The sequence below is a fragment of the Bombina bombina genome, chromosome 2 (assembly GCF_027579735.1).
Source record: "Bombina bombina isolate aBomBom1 chromosome 2, aBomBom1.pri, whole genome shotgun sequence".
Classification (NCBI taxonomy): domain Eukaryota; kingdom Metazoa; phylum Chordata; class Amphibia; order Anura; family Bombinatoridae; genus Bombina; species Bombina bombina.
The window spans coordinates 660,641,163-660,665,918 of record NC_069500.1 but is presented as its reverse complement, the minus strand read 5'-3'; positions in this window follow the sequence as shown (position 1 = coordinate 660,665,918).

The window sequence follows — 24,756 nt, the reverse complement described above, 5'->3', positions numbered from 1 at the left end:
GTCTGCTAGTGTAATCTAATTGCAGTTGCCTGCCTGCCAATGTGTGCCAGGCCCACTTGCCCAGTACCACCACTCATATCTGGTGTAACAGTAGTGTAAATTTAAAAAAAAAAAAACTTTTTGGACTGTGAAACATCAGTCTGCTTTTTTGTGTCAGGCTCACAGCGTATACTGTGCCCACTTGCCCAGTGGCACCACTCATATCTTGTTTAATAGTAGTGTAAGTGTACATTTAAAAAAACAAAAACTTTTTGGACTGTGAAACATCAGTCTGCTTTTTTGTGTCAGGCTCACAGCGTATACTGTGCCCACTTGCCCAGTGCCACCACTCATATCTTGTTTAATAGTAGTGTAAGTGTACATTTAAAAAAAAATTTTTTGAACTGTGAAGCATCAGTCTGCTTTTTTGTGTCAGGCTCACAGCGTATACTGTGCCCACTTGCCCAGTGCAACCACTCATATCTTGTTTAATAGTAGTGTAAGTGTACATTTAAAAACAAAAAAAACTTTTTGGACTGTGAAACATCAGTCTGCTTTTTTGTGTCAGGCTCACAGCGTATACTGTGCCCACTTGCCCAGTGCCACCACTCATATCTTGTATAATAGTAGTGTAAGTGTACATTTAAATCAAAATAAAATTTTTGGACTGTGAAACATCAGTCCGCTTTTTGTGTTCGGCTCACAGCGTATACTGTGCCCACTTGCCCAGTGGCACCACTCATATCTTGTTTAATAGTAGTGTAAGTGTACATTTAAAAAAAACAAAACTTTTTTGACTGTGAAACATCAATTTGCTTTTTTGTGTCAGGCTCATGCATATACTGTGCCCACTTGCCCAGTGCCACCGCTCATATCTTGTTTAATACTAGTGTAAGTGTACATTTAAAACAAAAAAAACCTTTTGGACTGTGAAACATCAGTCTGCTTTTTTGTGTCAGGCTCACAGCGTATACTGTGCCCACTTGCCCAGTGGCACCACTCATATGTTGTTTAATAGTAGTGTAAGTGTACATTTAAAAAAATAAAAACTTTTTGGACTGTGTAACATCAGTCTGCTTTTTTGTGTCAGGCTCACAGCGTATACTGTGCCCACTTGCCCAGTGCCACCACTCATATCTTGTTTAATAGTAGTGTAAGTGTACATTTTAAAAAAAAATGACAGGCAGAGGCAGGCCACCCTGCAGGTGCCGTTGTGGTCGTGGTGCTGTGATTCCCTTTGGCCCTAGAATAATGCCCAGTGTTCAGAGGCCACGTCCCATGAACTTGAAAAGTTCTGAGGACATAGTTGACTTTTTAACACAGGACACCCAATCTTCTATAGCTTCCGCTCCGAACCTTGACGCACCATCCTCCTCCAGCTTATCTTCGGCACCTTTCAAGTTACCACTCGCCCGCCTGCCGCCACCACCAACACTAGCACCACAGCCGCTTCACTTGATGTGTCAGAGGAGTTATTTACACAGCAGTTGGAAGCAATGAGTGATGCGCAACCATCATTGACAGAGGATGTAGATAACAGTGATATGTCTCAGTCAGGCAGCATTACAGACATGGACGTATGGTGTGATGATGATGATGTTGTACCCGCTGCTGCTTCCTTTGTTGATTTGTCAGATACAAGTGAAGCAGTTGATGATGACGATGCATCCGTGGATGTCACGTGGGTGCCCGCTAGAAGAGAAGAAGAACAGGGGGAAATTTCAGATGGGGAGACAGGGAGGAGGAGATGAGTTGGAAGCAGGGGGAGGTCGCTGCAAGGAGCTAGTGACACAGTCAGACAGCATGCATCGGCACCCGGGGTCAGCCAGACAGCACGCCAATTAACGCATGCTGTTGCCACCACCAGAATGCTGTCATCGCAGAGCTCAGCAGTGTGGATTTTTTTTTGTGTGTCGGCCTCTGACAACAGCGATGCCATTTGCAACCTGTGCCAAAAGAAACTGAGTCGTGGGAAGTCCAACACCCACCTAGGTACAACTGCTTTGCGAAGGCACATGATCGCACATCACAAACGCCTATGGGATCAACACATGAGTAGAAGCAGCACACAAACTCAAAGCCGCCATCCTTCTCCTGGTCCAGCATCTTGCCCCCTCTCAACCATCCGCCACTCCGTCTCTCTTCCGGAGCAGTTCCTGCTCATCTGCCCACAGTCAGGTGTCTGTCAAGGACATGTTTGAGTGTAAGAAGCCAATGTCACAAAGTCACCCCCTTGCCCGGCGTCTGACAGCTGGTTTGTCTGAACTCTTAGTCCGCCAGCTTTTACCATACAAGCTGGTGGAGTCTGAGGCGTTCAAAAAATGTGTAGCTATTGGGACACCGCAGTGGAAGGTACCCGGCCAAAATTTCTTTGCACAAAAGGCAATCCCCAACCTGTACTCGTGTTGGGGCAAGGGTCCATATGACCACTGATAGCTGGTCTGCAAAGCATGGTCAGGGCAGGTATATTACCTACACTGCGCATTGGGTAAACCTGCTGACGGCTGCCAAGCATGGAATGCGTGGCTCTGCAGAGGAGGAGTTGGTGACATCGCCACGACTTGCAGGCAGGCCTGCTGCCACCTCCTACTCCATCCTCTTCCATAAGCTCCTCGGGTGAGTCCTCTTCTGCTGCTGCGTCTTGCACATCAACGGCACCCCACAGCTCCCCAGGTACTATTCCACATCCCGGATACGGCAGTGTCACGCCGTCTTGGGGTTGACCTGCCTGAAAGCAGAGAGTCACACAGGACCAGCACTCCTGTCCGCCCTGAACGCACAGGTGGATCAGTGGCTGACTCTGCACCAACTGGATATTGGCAAAGTGGTTTCTGACAACGCAAGTAATTTGGTGGCGGCATTGAAATTGGGCAAGTTGACACATGTGCCGTGCATGGCACATGTGTGTAATCTGATCGTACAATGCTTTGTGCATAAGTACCCAGGCTTACAGGACGTCCTGAAGCAGGCCAGGAAGGTGTGTGGCCATTTGAGGTGTTCCTACACGGCCATGGCGCACTTTTCCAATATCCAGCGGCGAAACAACATGCCAGTGAGGCGCTTGATTTGCGACAGCCCGACACGTTGGAATTCAACACTCCTAATGTTCGACCGCCTGCTCCAACAAGAAAAAGCTGTTAACGAGTATTTGTATGACCGGGGTGCTAGGACAGCCTCTGCGGAGCTGGGAATTTTTTGCCATGTTACTGGACGCTCATGCGCTATGCCTGTAGGCTCATGCGTCCTTTTGAGGAGGTGACAAACCTAGTCAGTAGCACCGAAGGCACCATCAGCGACATCATACCATTTGTTTTCTTCCTGGTGAGTGCCCTGCGAAGAGTGCTGGATCAGGCCGTAGATGAGCATGAAGAGGAAGAGTTGTGGTCACCATCACCACCAGAAACAGCCTTATCAGCATTGCTTGCTGGACCAGCGGCAATGCTGGAAGAGGATTGTGAAGAAGAGGAGTCAGAGGAGGAATGTGGCTTTGAGGAGGAGGAGGAGGAAGACCAACCACAACAGGCATCCCAGGGTGCTCGTTGTCACTTATCTGGTACCCGTGGTGTTGTACGTGGCTGGGGGGAAGAAGATACCTTCAGTGAGATCACTGAGGACGAGGAACGGGACATGAGTAGCTCGGCATCCAACCTTGTGCAAATGGGGTCTTTCATGCTGTCGTGCCTGTTGAGTGACCCTCGTATTAATAAGCTGAAGGAGAACGATCTGTACTGGGTGTCCACGCTACTAGACCCCTGGTATAAGCATAAAGTGCCTGAAATGTTACCGAATTACCGCAAGTCGGAAAGGATGCAGCAGTTCCAAAATAAATTAAAAAGTATGCTTTACACAGCGTATAAGGGTGATGTCAAAGCACAACGGGAGAGGGGAAGAGGTGAAAGTAATCCTCTGACTCCCACGCCGGCAAGGACAGGACGCTTTACAGACGTGTTGTTGATGGAGGACATGCAGAGCTTTTTAACTCCTATGCATCGCCACAGCCCTTCGGGGTCCACCCTCAGAGAACGACTCGACTGACAGGTAGCAGACTACCTTGCCTTAACTGCAGATCTCGACACTCTGAGGAGCAATGAACCCCTTGATTACTGGGTGTGCAGGCTTGACCTGTGGCCTGAGCTATCCCAATTTGCGATAGAACTTCTGGCCTGCCCCGCTTCAAGTGTCCTGTCAGAAAGGACCTTCAGTGCAGCAGGAGGTATTGTCACTGAGAAGAGATGTCGCCTAGGTCAAAAAAGTCTGGATTACCTCACCTTTATTAAGATGAATGAGGGATGGATCCCGAAGGGACTGACATTGGGCGATACATTTGAGTAAAAAAGGCCTGATGAGATGAGCTGCCTTGGGCTAAAAATGGTCCATACGCTGCTGTATTTTATCTTCGAATGCCGGAAGACTTGCGTGACTTATCCGCCACCAACTAGGGTTCAAGCCGCAATGTTTTAGGGCACTTTCTGCCTGGGAAAGAAACATCAATTTTTCTGGCCGCTGCTACAATACCTCATTTTTCAGGCATGTTTACATGCCAAATTTTTCTGGCCTGTGGTGCTGCACTGTGGCTTCAAAAACCAAACCAAAAAAAAGGCATGTAACCGGGATTAAAATGATAGGAATAGTACTACTTAACAGACCACTCCTATCTTGTTGCATCTTTTCCCATCTCCCGGTTCCTAAAATCGATGCCATATACACGTCCCCTGATAGGGGACCTAACAGGGATTAAACTGATCAGAATAGTACTACTTAACACACCTTATAATAACGCAGAGAGAGGCAACGCAGAGAGAGGAGTCTGAAGAAGAGGAGTTAGAGGAGGAAGGTGGCTTTGAGGAGGTGGAAGACCAAACACAGCAGGCGTCCCAGGGGGCTTGTTGTCACCTTTCGGGACTCTTGGTGTTGTACGTGGCTGGGTGGAGGAAGAGCCCTTCAATGACATCAGTGAGGACAAGGAACGGGACATGGTTAGCTTGTTATCCAACCTTGTGCAAATGGGGAGTTTGCGGCTGTGCAAATGGACTGTTTGTGGTTGTTTGCGGTGCGTTAAACGGGGAGTTTGGTCTGTCACTGTGAAGCGGGCGTAACCCTTACTCTACCTGATCGATACAACATCTTACCTGATGTTTAAAGCACATTATTCCAAACAATTTAGGAATGTTAGGTGATTTATGCCCTTTATGGATTAAAACCAGACTCTGCATCAACTATGTAATTTTCCGTGGGAGTTTTGCCATGGATCCCCCTCCGGCATGCCACAGTCCAGGTGTTATTCCCCTTGAAATAACTTTTCCATCACTATTGTGGCCAGAAAGAGTCCCTGTGGGTTTTAAAATTCGCCTGTCTATTGAAGTCAATGGCGGTTCGCCCGGTTCGCCCGTTCGCGAACATTTGCGGAAAATTTTAAGTTCGCGACATCACTACCTGACATATGTATTTTTCATATGTGTCCCTTTTTAAAGCAGCAATATGGTCACCCTAGTTATAGAAGAGTGTGTGTGTGGAGCGCACTTTCCTTCAGAGTCCAATACATAGACGTCTTGCTGGTTGTTTTATCAGATATTATTATTATAAATATTAACTTTATTGAAGAAAAAAGTGTGTGTGTGTTGTATGAAAGTGTGTACTGTCTGTGTGTGTTATATGAGAGAGTGTGATGTGTTATTACCTTTTACAACACTTTCAAGTTTGACTACAATCAGGAATAAAGTATGCACACATTTTAGTCACTTTGCCAAAAATTGCAGCTATCTTGTTGTATATTACTTCATCAATTTTCAGACCAAGCCTAAACATAGGGCTTCAAAGGTATGTGGCATCACTGCACTGGGCCTTGGGGAAAAAACGTTTGAAGAACCCTATTTTTGAGAGTGGTGAGATGTACCACAGCAATAAGAAAATCTTATCCAAATGCCCTCCAAACTTGGAAAATTTGCCTCCAAGGAAACCCCTGAGCAGGCATATAGAATTGTTTATTAAATGTGAAGAATCAAAATGGAAAAATACACTTTACTTGTCCCTAGTCTTGAAAGTGAAAGGAACCTTACCTAGATGCTAAAACACACCACTCCTATCTGGTGGCACATTAGATTGCACGCGCAGTGCCCCAAATTTGAAGTAGGAGGACCGACCAAGCATCTTTTTCCATCTCCCGGTTCCTAAAATCCATGCCATATACATGTCCCCTGGCGCCGCAACTGCCTCTGGGAACCTTACCATGGGTCCTAGACCACACGTCTTGTAATTCTCTGTCTGGGAAATTATCTATCTATCAAATCTATCTATTTATCTATCTATCGTATCTATCAAATGTATCTATTGATCTATCTAATCTATCTATCTATCAAATCTATCTATCTCGTGGCCGGACTGCTATCTGACAGCCACTTGTGTTTCGGCCAAATGTCCGTAGGCCAAATGTCCATCTGCCAAATGTCCGTCGGCTAAAAGTCCGGCCACGATTGCAAGCGCAGTGCCCCAAATTTGAAGTAGGAGGACCGACCAAGCATCTTTTTCCATCTCCCGGTTCCTAAAATCCATGCCATATACACGTCCCCTGGCACCGCAACTGCCTCTGGGAACCTTACCATGGGTCACAGACCACACGTCTTGTAATTCTCTGTCTGGGAAATTATCTATCTATCAAATCTATCTATTTATCTATCAAATCTATCTATCTATCGTATCTATCAAATGTATCTATTGCATCTATTGATCTATCTAATCTATGTATCTATCAAATCTATCTCGTGGCCGGACTGTTATCTGACAGCCACTTGTGTTTCGGCCAAATATCCGTAGGCCAAATGTCTATCTGCCAAATGTCCGTCGGCTAAAAGTCCGGCCATGATTGCAAGCGCAGTGCCCCAAATTTGAAGTAGGAGGACTGACCAAGCATCTTTTTCCATCTCCCGGTTCCTAAAATCCATGCCATATACACATCCCCTGATAGGGGACGTAACAGGGATTAAACTGATATGAATAGTACTACTTAACACACCACTCATATCAGTAGATTGCACGCGCAGTGCCCCAAATTTGAAGTAGCAGGACCGACCAAGCATCTTTTTCCATCTCCCGGTTCCTAAAATCCATGCCATATACACGTCCCCTGATAGGGGACGTAATAGGGATTAAACTGATAAGAATAGTACTACTTAACACACCACTCATATCTGGTGGCACAGTAGATTGCACGCGCAGTGCCCCAAATTTGAAGTAGGAGGACCGACCAAGCATCTTTTTCCATCTCCCGGTTCCTAAAATCCATGCCATATACACGTCCCCTGATAGGGGGCGTAACAGGGATTAAACTGATATGAATAGTACTACTTAACACACCACTCATATCTGGTGGCACATTAGATTGTATGCGCAGTGCCCCAAATTTGAAGTAGGAGGACCGACCAAGCATCTTTTTCCATCTCCCGGTTCCTAAAATCCATGCCATATACACGTCCCCTGGCGCCGCAACTGCCTCTGGGAACCTTACCATGGGTCCCAGCCGGCACGTCTTGTAATTATCTGTCTGGGAAATTATCTATCTTTCTATCAAATCTATCTATTTATCTATCAAATCTATCTATCTATCGTATCTATCAAATGTATCTATTGCATCTCTTGATCTATCTATCTAATCTATGTATCTATCTATCAAATCTATCTATCTCGTGGCCGGACTGTTATCTGACATCCACTTGTGTTTCGTCCAAATGTCCGTCTGCCAAATGTCCGTCGGCTAAAAGTCCGGCCACGATTGCACACACAGTGCCCCAAATTTGAAGTAGGAGGACCGATCAAGCATCTTTTTCCATCTCCCGGTTCCTAAAATCGATGCCATATACACGTCCCCTGATAGGGGACGTAACAGGGATTAAACTGATAGGAATAGTACTACTTAACACACCTTATAATAACGCAGAGAGAGGCAATGCAGAGAGAGGAGTCTGAAGAAGAGGAGTCAGAGGAGGAAGGTGGTTTGAGGAGGTGGAAGACCAAACACAGCAGGTGTCCCAGGGGGCTTGTTGTCACCTTTCGGGACCCTTGGTGTTGTACGTGGCTGGGTGGAGGAAGAGACCTTCAATGACATCAGTGAGGACAAGGAACGGGACATGGCTAGCTTGGTATCCAACCTTGTGCAAATGGGGAGTTTGCGGCTGTGCAAATGGACTGTTTGTGGTTGTTTGCGGTGCGTTAAACGGGGAGTTTGGTCTGTCACTGTGAAGTGGGCGTAACCCTTACACTACCTGATCGATACAACATCATACCTGATGTTTTAAAGCACATTATTCCAAACAATTTAGGAATGTTAGTTGATTTATGCCCTTTATGGATTAAAACCAGACTCTGCATCAACTATGTAATTTTTTGTGGGAGTTTTGCCATGGATCCCCCTCCGGCATGCCACAGTCCAGGTGTTATTCCCCTTGAAACAACTTTTCCATCACTATTGTGGCCAGAAAGAGTCCCTGTGGGTTCCAAGTTTGCGACATCACTACCTGACATATGTATTTTTCATATGTCACCCTAGTTATAGAAGAGTGTGTGTGTGTGGAGCACACTTTCCTTCAGAGTCCAATACATAGACGTCTTGCTGGTTATTTTATCAGATATTATTATTATAAATATTAACTTTATTGAAGAAAAAAGTGTGTGTGTGTTTTATGAAAGTGTGTACTGTCTGTGTGTGTTATATGAGAGAGTGTGATGTGTTATTACCTTTTGCAACACTTTCAAGTTTGACTACAATCAGGAATAAAGTATGCACACATTTTAGTCACTTTGCCAAAAATTGCAGCTATCTCGTTGTATATTACTTCATCAGTTTTCAGACCAAGCCTAAAAATAGGGCTTCAAAGGTATGTGGCATCACTGCACTGGGCCTTGGGGAAAAAACTTTTGAAGAACCCTGTTTTTGAGAGTGGTGAGATGTACCGCAGCAATAAGAAAATCTTATCCAAATGTCCTCCAAACTTGGAAAATTTGCCTCCAAGGAAACCCCTGAGTAGGCATATAGAATTGTTTATTAAATGTGAAGAATTAAAATGGAAAAAACACTTTACTTGTCCCTAGTCTGTGACTGCGAATCTCAATCTTGAAAGTGAAAGGAACCTTACCTAGATGCTAAAAAACAATGTGAGACCCTTGTCTGTGTATATAGGCAGGATTTACTGAAACACACACTCAGCTTGTGTGAGGCAGGCCTGTTTATCATATCAGTAATAATCTGACTGGAAATAAAGCCCTCTACCTTTAATTACAATAGGACCACAGGAAAAAAGGTTTTACTTTAAAATATGGACCGCAAACAGGGCTGCTACTTTCAAAGCTTTATTTACTGTAATTTAATACACTAATTCTGTAATCTCTTCCTGTAAAGAAAAGAAACAGATTTGCTATATTTAGAAATGTAACCATAGATTCAGCATAAAGTTTAGGATATAGCTGTCAGTTTATAGACAGTAAATGCAACAGATTAGCAAACCAAATCCTTAGTGGATTTATAGCTAAAAACAGCTATGATATAACTAAACATAGCTGTGGCTCCCTGCTGAATGCAGCAACCTTTTAACACAGTAACATTATGACTATATAGGCACCAAAAGGGAGAAGTGCAAACCATGTATTTTTACTTACAAATGTTTAAGAGAACAGAAATGTCTTGAACAAAACATGCCCCCCCCAAAAAAAAAACACAAAAGGAAATGTTTTAAGCACAATGCCAAATGCATACATCATGCAATGAAAATAAATACTTGCTGATAACAGTCCTGTCGTGTGCACATAAGTATTAGACTCACTGCTGTTACTATATTGCAAAAAACAGAAACATCTTGAAAGTATTCACAAGATATGAAAATGTATTTTATATGGGACACACAGCTCAAGCACACAAGGGAATAGCTTAGCAAACCAAAAGCCCATAATAACCATGAGCAACAGCACTGCTTAAACTAGTATCATATATAGACTCAATGCTGACCTCAAAGAAGGCACAACCCTCACAATTTAAAACAGTTTAAATTCATTTGATAAAATGCCATGCAAAACCCTAATAGAAAAAAAACATACGGATGCATCCTAAAACTCTAGAATCTAAAATAAATTATGTAACAAAATCACATAGGGCAGGATACTGAAATTTAACAGAGGAAACGTTGCCATAGAAAGACACAATCTGGAGTATTAATTAATTTTGTAAATTCAACAGAAGGTTTTAAAGGGACAGTTCACCCCAAAAAATTCTTCCCTTTAAATTATTCCCAATGATCCTTTTTACCTGCTAGAGTGTATTAAATTGGTTACAAGTAGCTCCTTTACTTCTTTTTAAGCATTTGAAATAGCTGAATTAGCCAGTGGTATAGCCACCTATACTGAAAGTTTTGATACTAAAGTATATGCTATTGACAAGCCTAAGTAAACTCAGCAAGCAGAAGAAGTTACACTCTCAGTGGGCTGCAGGATAGTTAAGCAATAACATGATAATTTTCCATTGTTCTCTCTATGTATTGAGCTTTGGTGTTCCAGACAAATAAAAGATAAGGAAGCATGTCTGTGTACACAACGTTATAACATAATGAGATATGATATTACCTTTAAGTTCAACCCATTGTAGTAGGCTGTGCAAAGCCCAATCAAGCTACTTCATATACAAAAATAAACCTGAAAATGCAATTTCTCAAATATTTTGTACTCTGCAACTGGTATAACAAGTCACTGAAAATACATTAATGGAAAAATAATTTTACAGTGTACTGTCCCTTTAATGAAAAACTTTACCATAAACATGCCCCAAAATATAATAAACCTATCCACTGCAGCAAGGCTTTAAGCAATATAAACAAGTGAGTGTAATTAGGCAATGTAAAAATCACAAATATACAGCCAAAGTAAGAAAGTAGCCTAAGGAAATAATGACTATATATCAAGCAATACATATACTTTGCAATAATGTCTGAGATCCCACTAGCAGTACAACTGAGTCTCTGGCTCCATTATAATCATAGCTCTGTGGCTTAAAGGGACACTGAACCCAATTTTTTTTTTTCTTTCGTAAATCAGATAGAGCATGCAATTTTAAGTAACTTTCTTATTTACTCCTATTTTCAATTTTTCTTCGTTCTCTTGCTATTTTTATTTGAAAAAGAAGGCATATAAGCTTTTTTTTTCAGGAACTGGACAGCACTTTTTTATTGGTGGAGGAATTTATCCACCAATCAGCAAGGACAACCCAGGTTGTTCACAAAAAATGGGCCGGCATCTAAACTTACATTCAAATAAAGATACCAAGAGAATGAAGAAAATTTGATAATAGGAGTAAATTAGAAAGTTGCTTAATATTTAATGCTCTCTCTGAATCACAAAAGAAAACATTTTTGTTCAGTAACTTCAGTGTCCCTTTAAAGCTACACAGGTAAATGTTTCATGAGTAAGGTAACTGCACAGTCCTGCAAATTACACAGGAACAAACAGGCAACAAACATCTGTTTTCCTCGCAAATGACATCTTCATGGGGAGAAGGAAGACTGTAAAGTATAACAGAGATCCCAGCACAATGGAAAAAGACCCATGTTGGGCTAAATTCAAATTACTTAAAGAATATATGTGTGACAATATATACACAGAAAAGAAAGAGCACCAATAACTTCTCAATGAAAATGGTTCAAGTAAGTATTGTCCCGTAAGGTGTCTAAGGAAATAACGTATAACCTGTAACTGTCAGTAAGCTTGTCTGTATTGTAAAATGATCCTGGTGTCCATTAGCCCTTTTAACCCTCTTACCGGATTAAACTTTAAGCTGGCGTCCCTGTGGATCTCCCAGTATCAGCGTGTGACTGCTTCCATCCAATCAGTTATCCAACCAGTTGTCTCACACCTGCTCCGGACCTCACTGTAGCCAGGAAAAAGTATGACGAATCGGCTGGTAGCAAAAGGCAAAAGATTCGCCAAACTGAATAAAATATCTACATTTATTGAAGAAACAACGTTAAAAAGTACATCTCAATGGGGGTGCTGCAACCCGCGTGGCACTGTGCGGCTTACGTGTTTCGGCTTACACAGCCATAGTCATAGCCTATAGTGCCTTGTGTTACACCAGTTAAAAATGACTTAAGAGGTTCCTCATTGGTTGAATCAACCAATGCCCACTTGCGTACCACCAATAGTGGAAATTCATCTAATTACAACTGTATACATAAGTAGTGATGTCGCGAACCTAAAAATTTGGGTTCACGAACAGCGAAAGCGAACTTCCCCAAAAGTTCGCGAACGGGCGAACCGCGTGAACCTCCATTGACTTCAATGGGCAGGCGAATTTTAAAACACACAGATACTCTTTCTGGCCACAATAGTGATGGAAAAGTTGTTTCAAGGGGACTAACACCTGGACTGTGGCATGCGGGAGGGGGATCCATGGCAAAACTCACATGGAAAATTACATAGTTGATGCAGAGTCTGGTTTTAAGCCATAAAGGGCATAAATCACCTAACATTCCTAAATTGTTTGGAATAACGTGCTTTAAAACATCAGGTATGACAAGATATGAGTGGTGGCACTGGGCAAGTGGACACAGTATACACTGTGAGCCTGACACAAAAAAGCAGACTGATGTTTCACAGTCCAAAAAGTTTTTATTTTTTTAAATGTACACTTACACTACTATTAAACAAGATATGAGTGGTGGCACTGGGCAAGTGGGCACAGTATACGCTGTGAGCCTGACACAAAAAAGCAGACTGATGTTTCACAGTCCAAAAAGTTTTTATTTTTTTAAATGTACACTTACACTGCTATTAAACAAGATATGAGTGCTGGCACTGGGCAAGTGGGCACAGTATATATGCTGTGAGCCTGGCACACACGCTGGCAGGCAACTGCAATTAGATTACACAAGCAGACTGATGTTTCACAGTCAAAAAAGTTTTATTATTTTAAATTTACACTACTGTTAAACCAGATATGAGTGGTGGCACTGGGCAAGTGGGCACAGTATACGCTGTGAACCTGGCACACACTTTGGCAGGCAGGCAACTGCAATTAGATTACACAAGCAGACTGATGTATCACAGTCAAAAATTTATTTATTTTTTAATTTACTCTACTGTTACACCAGATATGAGTGGTGGCACTGGGCAAGTGGGCCTGGCACACATGCTGGCAGGCAACTACAATTAGATTACTCTAGCAGACTGATGTTTCACAGTCAAAAAAGTTTTTTTTTTAAATTTACACTACTGTTACACCAGATACGAGTGGTGGCACTGGGCAAGTGGGCCTGGCACACACGCTGGCAGGCAGGCAGGTAGGCAACTGCAATTAGATTACACAAGCAGACTGATGTTTCACAGTCAAAAACGTTTTTTTTTTTAAATTTACACTACTCTTACACCAGATATGAGTGGTGGCACTGGGCAAGTGCAATTAGATTACACTAGCAGACTGATGTTTCACAGTCAAAAAAGTTTTTTTTTTTTTTTAAATTTACACTACTGTTACACCAGATATGAATGGTGGCACTGGGCAAGTGGGCCTGGCACACATGTTGGCCGGCAGGCAACTGCAATTAGATTACACAAGCAGACTGATGTTTCACAGTCAAAAAAGTTATTTTTTTTTAAATTTACACTACTGTTACACCAGATATGAGTGGTGGCACTGGGCAAGTGGGCCTGGCACACACGCTGGCAGGCAGGCAGGCAGGCAGGCAACTGCAATTAGAATACACAAGCAGACTGATGTTTCACAGTCCAAAAAGTTTTTTTTTTATAAATTTACACTACTGTTACACCAGATATGAGTGGTGGCACTGGGCAAGTGGGCCTGGCACACACGCTGGCAGGCAGGCAGGCAACTGCAATTAGATTACTCAGGGGGAAAAAACCAGACTGATGTTCTAGCCCTAAAAAGGGCTTTTTGGGGTGCTGTCCTTACAGCAGAGATCAGATGAGTCCTTCAGGACTGTAGTGGACACTGAATACACTAGCCTAGCTATCAATTTCTCTATTAAATCAGCAGCAGCTACACTGTCCCTCCTCTCACTAAGAATGCAGCTTCCAAATGAATCTAAAATGGATGCTGTCCAGGAGGTAGGAGGGTCTGGGAGGTAGGGTCTGCTGCTGATTGGCTGGAATGTGCCTCCTGACTGTGAGGTACAGGGTCAAAGTATTACTCAATGATGACGAATAGGGGGCAGATCAAACATCACATATGTTCGCTCGCCGCGGCGAACGCGAACATGCTATGTTTGCCGGGAACTATTCGCCAGCAAACTATTCGCGACATCACTATACATAAGATGAGACTATCCAGCCCTGCAAATACATTACAATCAGAGAGAACAAATATAATTAATGATGGAGTAAACAAATAGTAATGCAAAGTATTGCCGTATAGTGTCCTGGTAAATCAAATGTGCAAGCACAAAATATACAACACTATTCGTACATCTGTTAATGAGAACAGCCACCTACTGTGATGACATCCATAACGTTTCTTCATTGGCCCAAACGGCCACGCCCACTAGGGCACAGCCAATAACTAAATGTATCTCTAAAGGTAAACTGAACATCTGATAAGGAAGTCCTGCATTGCAAAAATACTTAAAGTAAGGATACTCTACTACAAACTTCATGGTGCTAACGTATCCCATAAAGCTGGGACCTATAGATTAGTACACTAGAGTACCATATACCTCTAACAAAAATGTGCAATTACCTAAATACTTTCTGCTTGCCTAGCATAAGGTGCGACCAATACGTAAAGGATCTTAGTGCTAAAAAGAATTGATAACCGATTATCTCATGAGTAAAATTAATAAACTCTATTGAATAGAATACTGTCAGAAAAGATTGCACCAAATGCAAAGCAGGCTAACGAGCCAAATACACATACCATACAGTGCTAAAGATGCTAAGTCATATATAACACTTGATTTACCAGGACGATATACTGCAATACTATGCATTACTATTTGTTCACTCTATCATTAATTACTGTATATGTGTTCTCTCTGATTGTAACAAAACGCGTAAGCCGCTCTGTGCCACGCCACTTGTATGCATGTTTTCTTTGCGGGTTGCAGCACCCCGATTGAGATGTACTTTTTAATGTTTCTTCAAAAAATTTGGATATTTTATTCAGTTTGGTGAATCTTTTGCTTTTTGTTTATATTGACAATATATATACAAATCAACCCACAAAGAGGAATGGGGGTGCTCATTGAAAATTAATAACAAACAAGATTATAAGGACAGAAAAAGAAGCACCATATGAGCGCTCATGTTAACTATCTACTCAGATAGAAAGGTCATTGGTGTATATATATATATATATATATATGTATATATATATATATATATATACTGTATATATATGTATATATATATATATATACATATACATACACAGTATAACATAACTTTTAATCTCCATAGTACTAAAATGGAGATTAAAAGATTAAATCAGCAGCAGGTACACTGTCCCTCCTCTCACTAAGAATGCAGCTTCCAAATGAATCTAAAATGGATGCTGTCCAGGAGGTAGGAGGGTCTGGGAGGTAGGGTCTGCTGCTGATTGGCTGGAATGTGCCTCCTGACTGTGAGGTACAGGGTCAAAGTATTACTCAATGATGACGAATAGGGGGCAGATCAAACATCACATATGTTCGCTCGCCGCGGCGAACGCGAACATGCTATGTTCGCCGGGAACTATTCGCCAGCAAACTATTCGCGACATCACTATACATAAGATGAGACTATCCAGCCCTGCAAATACATTACAATCAGAGAGAACAAATATAATTAATGATGGAGTAAACAAATAGTAATGCAAAGTATTGCCGTATAGCGTCCTGGTAAATCAAATGTGCAAGCACAAAATATACAACACTATTCGTACATCTGTTAATGAGAACAGCCACCTACTGTGATGACATCCATAACGTTTCTTCATTGGCCCAAACGGCCACGCCCACTAGGGCACAGCCAATAACTAAATGTATCTCTAAAGGTAAACTGAACATCTGATAAGGAAGTCCTGCATTGCAAAAATACTTAAAGTAAGGATACTCTACTACAAACTTCATGGTGCTAACGTATCCCATAAAGCTGGGACCTATAGATTAGTACACTAGAGTACCATATACCTCTAACAAAAATGTGCAATTACCTAAATACTTTCTGCTTGCCTAGCATAAGGTGCGACCAATACGTAAAGGATCTTAGTGCTAAAAAGAATTGATAACCGATTATCTCATGAGTAAAATGAATAAACTCTATTGAATAGAATACTGTCAGAAAAGATTGCACCAAATGCAAAGCAGGCTAACGAGCCAAATACACATACCATACAGTGCTAAAGATGCTAAGTCATATATAACACTTGATTTACCAGGACGATATACTGCAATACTATGCATTACTATTTGTTCACTCTATCATTAATTACTGTATATGTGTTCTCTCTGATTGTAACAAAACGCGTAAGCCGCTCGGTGCCACGCCACTTGTATGCATGTTTTCTTTGCGGGTTGCAGCACCCCGATTGAGATGTACTTTTTAATGTTTCTTCAAAAAATTTGGATATTTTATTCAGTTTGGTGAATCTTTTGCTTTTTGTTTATATTGACAATATATATACAAATCAACCCACAAAGAGGAATGGGGGTGCTCATTGAAAATTAATAACAAACAAGATTATAAGGACAGAAAAAGAAGCACCATATGAGCGCTCATGTTAACTATCTACTCAGATAGAAAGGTCATTGGTGTGTATATATATATATATATATATATATGTATATATATATATATATACTGTATATATATGTATATATATATATATATATATATATATATATATATATATATATATATATATATACATACACAGTATAACATAACTTTTAATCTCCATAGTACTAAAAGAATAATCATAAAAACAATTAAAAATCCTTAAAACTCCTAATTGGATAAGTCCCACTATGTACTCCTCAAAGATCACATTGCATTACAAATATGCAGTGAGTCTGAGTGCAGTTATGGAGCAATTAGCAACAGTTGTCCCTTTGTACACACACTACCGAATCAAAAGTACCTTCCTCCAAAATGAATGTTTAAACTCTCAGTAGCTAGTGTACAATTATTAAAACTGGTTGGGTCAGTGCATTCAATCTCAGATACTCACATACCTCTCAATATCTATATGGTACCAAGTATAAGTACATATAATGGTTAGAACAATTGCCTGATATGCATTTCGCCTCCTGCCTTTTTCAAAAGTAAACCGAACTCTCCCAAACCTGAGTTTAAATACCCTTTATTAATCAATCAAAGGATAGTATTCACACACACTCTAGGATTTTCCAATCCGAGTTAGGACAAATCTTATTTGTTAATTAAGTATCATGTGACTTCTATTGATCATTTACAGGGCTCCTCTAATTTAATCTACATGTCGAAGTCAAAACATTCTGTGGACATTACATTTTTAGTTACTAAAATATTAAAGTCCCGTAATAACACCTTATTGATCCTCTAAAGGCTTTATGCTTCCCACGTTTATTGGTACTATATTTTATAGTTTACCTATTCCTCGTGATCATGTATTTATTAAAACTGATTAAGGAAAATCCTCATGGGATTTCATGTATGACGAATACATTCCTCTTCACGATCACATATTATCAAGAGCCACTCTGTATAAAACAATGTAATTTTTCATCCACTTGTTGCACACCCGTTATATACATTTGTTCATAAGTTAATGCTTTTTATCTGCGAATCCTGCACCTCCACTTTAGAAGTATTTGAATTTCAGCGATCCTTTGGATCTCCCTCTTTTTCCAATACTCGTCAAAACAGGTGGGCGTGTTTCGCTGTCAAGATATGCTTCTTAATAATAAGCAATCCTTCACCCTCTTTGTTACAATATGACTTATTGTCCACTTGTTGCATATTTATTGTCAATATTTGTTCATCATATCACACACACGCATACTTGGAGAAGGTCTCAAACTAAACCCCTGCAATGTCAAACCCTGACATTGCAGTATATGGCTGCCCCCACACAGTACCCCCACACAGTACCTCTCTGGATGGGTAAATTTACCACCACACACCAAAACAGTGGCCTAAGTCATAGAAAAACTGGGTGTATAAATTCAGATAAATGTATAAATGGCAAAATGCCCTTGTGCCATAAATTACTGCCAAAAAGGAATATCCTCAAAAACATTGCTGGGGTGCATAAATGACTGCCAAAAAGGAATATCCTCATTGCTGGGGAGAGTTTCCCAGCTCTGTCCACCATGTGGCTTGACAGAATTAGGAAGAGGAAGGGGAGGTGCTTGAGGGTTGCCTTTATACAGGTAACGAGTAGAGTGGGAACTTTCCACAACTCTTGTGGGAGGGGTTTCAAACTGGTAAATATTACCAGGGAGGGCAAGATATCTTCTTCTATTATCACATTTACTTCATTCTCTAGTTGTCTTTTGTTGAAACGTATCTTCTTTCCAAAACAGCATACCTACTTAAGCTCAGGAGTGTTCATGTGCCTTGATCACTTTGCATAACAAAGCTATATGTAAGCAAAAGCAAGTAATAGAATGTTTTAAGAAGAGCATTTTATTGTTTATCTCTTTTGTGTGCCCGTAAGTGTTGTAGAAGACACATGTACTTTATGGATGTACAATTTTTTGCCCTAACAAAACATCTGGATAGACACTGTTTACCTTACCACCCCCAACATATTAAACACTTCTAAATGCATAATACATTTTAGCACTTTAAGTGCTGGTCTGATGTGCCAGTTCTTACACAGCAGTTTTGAGTGCATAGGTGTTACGTATGTGGCTCTTTAAAGGACCTGCAAATACAGTTGATTTCCATAATCAACAAACACATGATAAAAAGACAATGTAATAGCACTTAGTCTGAACTTAAAATAAGAAATAGATTTTTTTTTTCTGAAAAATTTCAAGGTTATGTCTATTTCCACTCCCCCCTGTATCATGTGACAGCCATCAGCCAATCACAAATGCATATTCGTATATTCTGTGAATTCTTGCACATGCTCAGTAGGAGCTGGTGACGCAAAAAGTGTAAATATAAAAAGACAGTGTACATTTTGTTAATAGAAGTAAATTGGAAAGTTGTTTAAAATAGCATGCTCTATCTAAATCATTAAAGTTTAATTTTGACTTTAGTGTCCCTTTAAGTATTTATCATTTATATAGGTCAATAAGTTGAATAACAAAAGAAGTTCCTTGATAAATATATTGGCACTAACTCTGTGATATTATTTTGACCTGTACTCGTAAATAAATTGATACATTTGTGTAAATATATTTGATCTTTGTTTTGTTTTTGTTTTTGTATGGCTATTTGCTTAATGCAGTGTTTTGTTTCTTGTAAAACATTATGTATAGGTGACTCAGAAATCTCAGTAACACTAAGGTGTGGTATCACAAGTCATTGCACAGTGTACATCATGTAATTATTTTCTTTTGTTATTCATACATTATCATTAAATAGCATCATCTTTATTGTTATAGGATTTACTTGATTTAATTTTTTGTTTATATGATTGTACTGTATTTGTTTAATTAAAAAGGGACAGTAAACTCACAATTTAAACCCCTGTAAAATGTTCACTTATGTGTAGGGATAAAGACAACTTTACAATGTATGTTAATTTGTTATTTTGTCCATGTTTGCTATAGTTTATTTATGATTTTTCTACTGGTCCTATATGAACAGGAGAAGATTTTCAAAACTCTGTCTCTGCAACAGCGATTGCTTGATCAATTTAAGAGCTTATAAATATATGTCTCTAACTGGTCACAACAACTGAGATATGATTAAGATACTCCGTAGTCTTTTCAGAGGACATGTTTCTGAATTAGGAAACTGTTTACTGTACAAGTTTAAAATTATTTTAAAACAGTAATGGCCAGACTACATGTGGAGTAGTGTTTTGCGTTTTCGCTATAGTTGGGTTGCGTTGGGTTGTGCTAGTTGGGTTGCGCTGGTTTTACAAGTAAAAAAAACTTATTTGGTGCTAGCGGTAACCCGACTAGTGCAAAAATCGGAACTTTCAATATCTCGTGCACTTTCACATATTCCCCCATAAAAGTAAATGGGGCAAAACAAAATGGGAAAAAACACCTCACTCTCATGCAAACACCATCACATATTCTCATTTGCACTATCCAGACATGAAAATATGAATATTTCACATTCCAATGTTCTGTAATATTTTTGTTTGCAATATGTGCATACCCAATCGCATACTGTAATATGCGCAAACATGATTGCATACTGTTATATGCGCAAACATGATTGCATACTGTAATATGCGCATACCCAACATGATAATATAAATATTGCATCAATATGCTTTAACATGTTTTCATCTACCTAACTGTGAAGGGCTCCAATGCACTTATATCTACTGTATATATAAGTCTATATATACAGGGAGTGCAGAATTATTAGGCAAGTTGTATTTTTGAGGATTAATTTTATTATTGAACAACAACCATGTTCTCAATGAACCCAAAAAACTAATTAATATCAAAGCTGAATATTTTTGGAAGTAATTTTTAGTTTGTTTTTAGTTTTAGCTATTTTAGGGGGATATCTGTGTGTGCAGGTGACTATTACTGTGCATAATTATTAGGAAACTTAACAAAAAACAAATATATACCCATTTCAATTATTTATTTTTACCAGTGAAACCAATATAACATCTCAACATTCACAAATATACATTTCTGACATTCAAAAACAAAACAAAAACAAATCAGTGACCAATATAGCCACCTTTCTTTGCAAGGACACTCAAAAGCCTGCCATCCATGGATTCTGTCAGTGTTTTGATCTGTTCACCATCAACATTGCGTGCAGCAGCAACCACAGCCTCCCAGACACTGTTCAGAGAGGTGTACTGTTTTCCCTCCTTGTAAATCTCACATTTGATGATGGACCACAGGTTCTCAATGGGGTTCAGATCAGGTGAACAAGGAGGCCATGTCATTAGATTTTCTTCTTTTATACCCTTTCTTGCCAGCCACGCTGTGGAGTACTTGGATGCGTGTGATGGAGCATTGTCCTGCATGAAAATCATGTTTTTCTTGAAGGATGCAGACTTCTTCCTGTACCACTGCTTGAAGAAGGTGTCTTCCAGAAACTGGCAGTAGGACTGGGAGTTGAGCTTGACTCCATCCTCAACCCGAAAAGGCCCCACAAGCTCATCTTTGATGATACCAGCCCAAACCAGTACTCCACCTCCACCTTGCTGGCGTCTGAGTCGGACTGGAGCTCTCTGCCCTTTACCAATCCAGCCACGGGCCCATCCATCTGGCCCATCAAGACTCATTTCATCAGTCCATAAAACCTTAGAAAAATCAGTCTTGAGATATTTCTTGGCCCAGTCTTGACGTTTCAGCTTGTGTGTCTTGTTCAGTGGTGGTCGTCTTTCAGCCTTTCTTACCTTGGCCATGTCTCTGAGTATTGCACACCTTGTGCTTTTGGGCACTCCAGTGATGTTGCAGCTCTGAAATATGGCCAAACTGGTGGCAAGTGGCATCTTGGCAGCTGCACGCTTGACTTTTCTCAGTTCATGGGCAGTTATTTTGCGCCTTGGTTTTTCCACACGCTTCTTGCGACCCTGTTGACTATTTTCAATGAAACGCTTGATTGTTCGATGATCACGCTTCAGAAGCTTTGCAATTTTAAGAGTGCTGCATCCCTCTGCAAGATATCTCACTATTTTTGACTTTTCTGAGCCTGTCAAGTCCTTCTTTTGACCCATTTTGCCAAAGGAAAGGAAGTTGCCTAATAATTATGCACACCTGATATAGGGTGTTGATGTCATTAGACCACACCCCTTCTCATTACAGAGATGCACATCACCTAATATGCTTAATTGGTAGTAGGCTTTCGAGCCTATACAGCTTGGAGTAAGACAACATGCATAAAGAGGATGATGTGGTCAAAATACTCATTTGCCTAATAATTCTGCACTCCCTGTAGAGTAATCACCAACCACAGTCTTTAACAAAACCTTTCAACACATATGCTCTTTCTGAGCTGTGATCAGTACCCAGGATGATGGCAAAGAGAATGTAGCATATATCAACACAATACCGATAATGGAGTGCATCCGCCTCACCTCTTACATGTGGCAATCAAACATCCAGTGGTAGATAGGGGAGGAGATAGGACTAGGCTTTTGGAGAGGCAGGAGATATACTGGATATTCAAATTAAGAACTCCTATCCCATGGGGGTTAAATTCTGAGTATGATTTGATTAATTATTGGCAGTAGCATCTCCTGCTTCTCTAACGATCATATATTTACGCACGCCGATAGTGGTATGTGATATAGTATCCTAAAATCTTGAATTTTCCTTTGACTTAATGAAATAATCAAGCGGTGCATGGTACCACATATGTGGATCACATCACTCACAGGAAGATATATATTTAGTATCTCTGGGCACATTTTCTGTGACCATAATATCCTTTATGTGGATCCTACTATGTACATCAAATATTGTCAAATTTGTATAATTGTAAAATTGCAAATATTGTAGATTAAGCTTCTGATGGATTTTACTTATGGAGCTTATCAGCCCATATGGTTAATACATATGTATACATATGTGCTTCCCTGATTGAGATGTTAATGACAGTTATCACAATATGACAGCGTATAAACACTGATATGTAAACATATTTCTGAATATCCCTTATATTTAATAGGTTTGTCTGGGAATATGCTATGTATCTATGTATTGATTAATTTCCTCAAGAGTTCAGTTTGTTCATTATGTAGTTGTTACCTTTGTCGTTCATCTGTATGCATCTTATAAAGTATGGCACTTATCTTACACACATTTTTTATTTTATTTAATGTTATTCATACCATGGAATTTTTTTGTTTGTGATGATAAACATTCCATTCACTATTTATTTTCATTTTCATCATCTATTGCTATTAAATTCTGTTATATTTGTAGGAGTTTATGCAGTGTGTAGTTAAATCACTTACAGTTAGATTACGAGTTGTGCATTATGAGTCAAATAGCGCATCATTTTCCCTAACGCAGCCATTACAAGTCTTGTTGGTATAGTTGTACCGCCAGCCTTTTAGCCTGTAACGCAATGTCAGTCCCATACTCGTAAAAATGAATTTTCTTCATGGGATTCCCATAGCGCCGGTATTACGAGTTTTGCGCTCTGGCTAAAAAGCGAGCGTTACAGCCTAAAACGACAAGATCTGTAACGCCATCTAAAGTCAGTAGATATGAGTTTTACAATACAAAGCTGTAACGTAAAACTCATAAATAAAGTGTTAAAAAGTAAACTAACACCCATAAACTACCTATTAACCCCTAAACCGAGGCCCTCCCGCATTGCAAACACTATATTAAAGTTATTAAACCCTAATCTGTCGCTTCCGATATCGCCGCCACTTTAAAAAAATATTAACCCCTATTCCGTCGCTCCCTGACATCCTCACCACTATACTAAAGTTATTAACCCCTAAACCGCCGCCCACCCGCATTTCAAACACTTTTATTTTTTATTTTTTTATTGTTTTTATTGAGGTTTGAACAATACAAAGAACAACAAGCACCAGGTTTGCACAGTACAGTACAAATATCTGCAAACAAGTTTACTCTCCATAATATTATAGGCCTCTGCATGGCATCAGGTTACACATGTACCTAATTTAATGGGTTAGATATTCTAACCTCCTAACTATATGAAGGCCTCTTTTGAGCCTTAGATAGCTACTTACAAATCTCAGCAGGTTTGTAAAACTACAGTAGCATATGCCCCTTCAGATTTACATAGTACACACATGTGTCTACAAATAAGTTGGGGACACAACATCTGCAAACAGTACATACATTATGTCACCCCAAAATTCAACATTGAGAAGATAATTAAGATATTAGGTACAAACTAATAAACTTCTTATTTTGCCCTCCAGGATATCATAGGCCCCTCTTGCACCTCACATTACATGTGCCTAATGTGATGGATTAAATAAAATGTTCTTTAGTCTGGCCTCCTAACTATGTAAAGGCCTCTCTTGGGCCTTAGGCAGCTGCTTATAAAACATAGGAGGTTTATATAATTGCAACAACATAGGCCCCTCTTGGACCTATAATTATCTTACTATACTTTGTCTATTGGACTCATCATACTATTTGTGCCTAGGGCTAAAGCAGTACCAGAATATATCATACAGGGCTTTGCATATATAAAAATGTTATGTTGAATATGGACACAAACATTTTATACTAATACATCTGCTTTATAACCAGTTGTTTTATTTATCTCTCAAAAATAATAAGACACCCTGGTAGGCCACTCATGGGCCATATACTCAACCTAATAGCAGCTGCAGGTAACAAACCAACTTGTGGGTACCAAATAAAGCAGCTTAAGGAACCATAGTAGAGAGTCTGGTATATATAAATATATAGTCGGTATATGTAATATATTTTATGTAAGCTAAGAACACCTGCCTTAGATTTGCAGATTAACAATCTTATTAAAACTAGCGTTATGAGCTGCAAGATATTGAGGCTGAACTATAACACAAATTACATAGCTAGTAGGGAGAGCTGTAGTAGACTTGTGATTACCTAGTCCCTAAACACGGCATGGGTGTGGGGAACAAACAGAACATGTATATGAGTATAGCACCCCTTATAATGGAAAGCATAATAAACGGCAGGGTCCATTAGCTAT